A 3,456-nucleotide genomic window follows, 5' to 3' on the forward strand; every position below is an offset into this window, starting at 1 on the left:
TAGAGACAGGGTTTCTCCATGTTGGCAGGCTGGTCTTGAACTTTCAACCTCAGGTGATCCACCTGCCTCGGCCTCCCAAAGTGCAGGGATTACAGGCGTGAGCCACCACGCCCAGCCTCAAATTCTTTTTTTATTGAGACAAAGTCTCACTCTGTTGTCCAGGCTGGAGTGCAGTGAGTGGGAGGACTCCCTGCAGCCTTGACCTCCCTGACTCAAGCCTCCTGAGTAGCTGGGACTACAGGTGTGCACCACCATGCCAGCTAATTTCTAAAACTTTTTTGTAGCGACAGAGTCTTGCTATGTTGCCCAGGCTGGTCTCAAACTCCTGGGCCCAAGCAATCCTTCTGCTTCTGCCTCCGAAAGTGTTGAGATTAAAGGCATGAGCCACTGTGCCCAGCCTGGGTTCAAATTCTGACTGCTGGCTGGGCATGGTGGCTCACACCTGTAATCCCAGCACTTTGGGAGGCTGAGGCAGGCAGGTCACTTGAGGTCAGGAGTTCAAGACCAGCCTGGTCAATATGGTGAAACCCTGTCTCTAGTAAAAACACACACAAAAAATTAGCTGGGTGTGGTGGCATGTGCCTGTAGTCCCAGCTATTCGGGAGGTTGAGGCAGGAGAACTGCTTGAACCCAGGAGGCGGAAGTTGTAGTGAGCTGAGATCGCACCATTGCACTCCAGCCTGGGTGACAGGACAAGTCTCTATCTAAAAAAAAAAAAAAAAAAAAAACACAAAACCCCACCAAATTCTGACTGCCTGTCAGTGGCTGTGAAACCTTGGGCGAGTCACTAAACTTCTTTGGATCTCAATTTTCCCACCTATAAGATGGGTTGTTGCAAATAAGGTTGTTGAGAGCATTAAATAAAAAGTGTGGCTGGGCGCGGTGGCTCACGCCTATAATCCCAGCACCTTGGGAGGCTGAGGTGGGCGGATCACCTGAGGTCAGGAGTTCATGACCAGCCTGGCCAAGATGGTGAAACCCCATCTCTACTAAAAATACAAAAACTAGCCGGCCGTGGTGGTGTGTGCCTGTAGTCCCAGCCACTTGGGAGGCTGGGCCAGGAGAATTGCTTGAACCCAGGAGGCAGAGATTGCAGTAAGCCGAGATCCCGCCACTGCACTCCAGCTTGGGCAACAGAGTGAGACACCATCTCAAAAAAAAAAAAAAAAAAAAAAAAAAAAGTGCTTGGAATTGTGCCTGTCACATAGGAAACATTTTTTGTTGCTGCTGCTGATGACGATGATGTGTTCTTCTGGTTGCCGGGGATACAGTAGGGAATTAACCCAGGTCTTTGCTCAGTTCCTTCTGGTAGGAGCTGGATGAGTGGCCTCTCAGTGACTGGTCATGTAATTTCATCGCTGGGGTGTCTGTTTTGCATGTGGAATAGGATATTTCTTGTGTGCTGTGATCACGGGTGATTCTGTGATTGTGTGCCTGTATTTGTGTTTGTGCTTGTAGGTGATTGTATTACTGTGTGTGTGTGATTCTTTGTGTGGGTGTAAATGCAAGATCAAATCTAACACAAACTGTGAAGGCACATGTTTGGTGTGATCTTGCATTTCTGACTGCGGTGCTGGCAGTGTGTCTGTAATTGGACTCTTGAGAACCCTTCTCTCAGCTGTGAGGCCACTCCCTTACATAATGTCCTGTACGTGACCCCTGGGAGAGAGATCTTCCAAAATGAGCCTTGGTTTCTCCCTAATGGGGATAGTGGGCCCAGTGGCTCGAGGAGAAAGGTGAGGTTGAAAGGGAAGGTGGGAGGAGACTGGTGAGGCGAGGGGGAGGCTAAGAGACGTGATGGTGACACAGAAAAACGTAACTGGATGGGGACAGAGGAAGAGCTGCGCAGAGATGGGGATCTCCGTCCATTCATTCCATGAGCATTTCCTGAGCCCCTGCAATGTGCCAGGACCTCTGGTCGGTTCAGGGTCTGGGGGAAAGCAGAGAGACCCAGAGAGATGAATGCCCACCAGGGAAGCTGTTGCTGCTCCAGGGTGGCCCTCTGCCTCCACAATGGGCCTCAGTGACAGTTCTGAGTGACGGAGATGCAGCGATGGGGAGGGACAGAAAAGGCCAGATCTGTCCAGATCAAAGAACAGAGGCCGTGGGGGAAAGGTCCCTTCCAGGCTAAGGGCACTGCCATGAATCATTTTCTTATCACCTCCTAATAGGCTCATGATGCATCTGCACCTCCTAATCACTATTTTCGACCCCAACCGGGCTCACACCCACAGCCAGAAGGGTTGGACAAGCTTAGTATCATGGATTCGCGGGGGAAAATACCTGGGAGATCCCATCCTTGGCCCTGCCTTCCCCAGGACCCAGGAGTCCGAGTCTCCAGCTCTCCACTCCCCCAGCCCCAGGAGTCCTAGCTCTTGGCTCCTCTCCTTTTGTTTGTTGCCTGCATTTTCTTTTTTCTCTCTGGGCCTGTAACTCTTTGTTTATCTCCATCTGTGTTTTGTGTCTCTCTTGTATTTTTACATCTGTATTTTGATTCTCCCTCACTGGGCCTCAATTTTCTCACTTGTAAACTGGGGATAATAATAATAGTAATAATCCAATCTTTCAGAGCTGTGACGAGGAAGACATGAGATAATTATGTAAAATGCTCAGCACAGAACCAGGCCACAGTAAACTCAGTACAAGAGAGCTCTATTATTATTACTGTTTTATTTTTGCTATTTCCCCTTTGGTATCTCTGTTTTTCTCGTGGTCTCACGTGAGTCTCCAGTCTCCTCCAGTTCTGGGTTCCTTTTGCAGACAGCACCTGCCTCTGACTTCCCTTTTCGGGATGAGGAAAGGGCATATCTAGGCCAGAGCTTCCCCTGAGCCTCTTCCTTCTCCCTCTCTATTCCAAGCTCCACCTCATTACCTCCACGTGCCTGGGGGTAAGGCCTGGCTCCCTTCCCATAAATAGCCTTATAAAATCCTGAACCCCAAACCTGTCATCCCTGGGCGGGCGAGTGACTCAAGATCCCGTAGTTCCCGCTCCTAGACATGAAACCTTTAGGTTTCCAGCCCCCTCCTCCCTCTGACCCAGGAGTCCGGGCCCCTAGTCCCTCCTTCCTCGGGTCCCAGGGTTCTCCTCCTTCAGAACCAAGGAGTCTGAACTCTCAAATCCCCAACCTTCCTGAAGACCCAAGGATCTGGTCAGCAAACAGCCTAGGTATTGAGGGCCAGAAATTCTATTCGCGGCCACTCGGCGACCGTCTACGCCCAGAGCTCCCATCCTGACTCAGTCCCTCCGGAGGCGGGTCCGACACGCCAGGCGCTTCTTTGGAGTCTGGCTGCGATAAGCTATCCCTGACGTCAGTCACTATCTTCCAGCCAATGGACACTCGGCCTTCTACCTTCCTGGGCCACTCAGGACGCTTTGCCTAGTAGGCGGGGCCCACAGCCCAACTCGGGCAGCGATAGGCTTTCGGAGACGCCAGTCTCTGCCAGCCCCCATCAGTC

Source organism: Macaca thibetana, chromosome 19 (assembly GCF_024542745.1).
Source record: "Macaca thibetana thibetana isolate TM-01 chromosome 19, ASM2454274v1, whole genome shotgun sequence".
NCBI classification, from domain to species: domain Eukaryota; kingdom Metazoa; phylum Chordata; class Mammalia; order Primates; family Cercopithecidae; genus Macaca; species Macaca thibetana.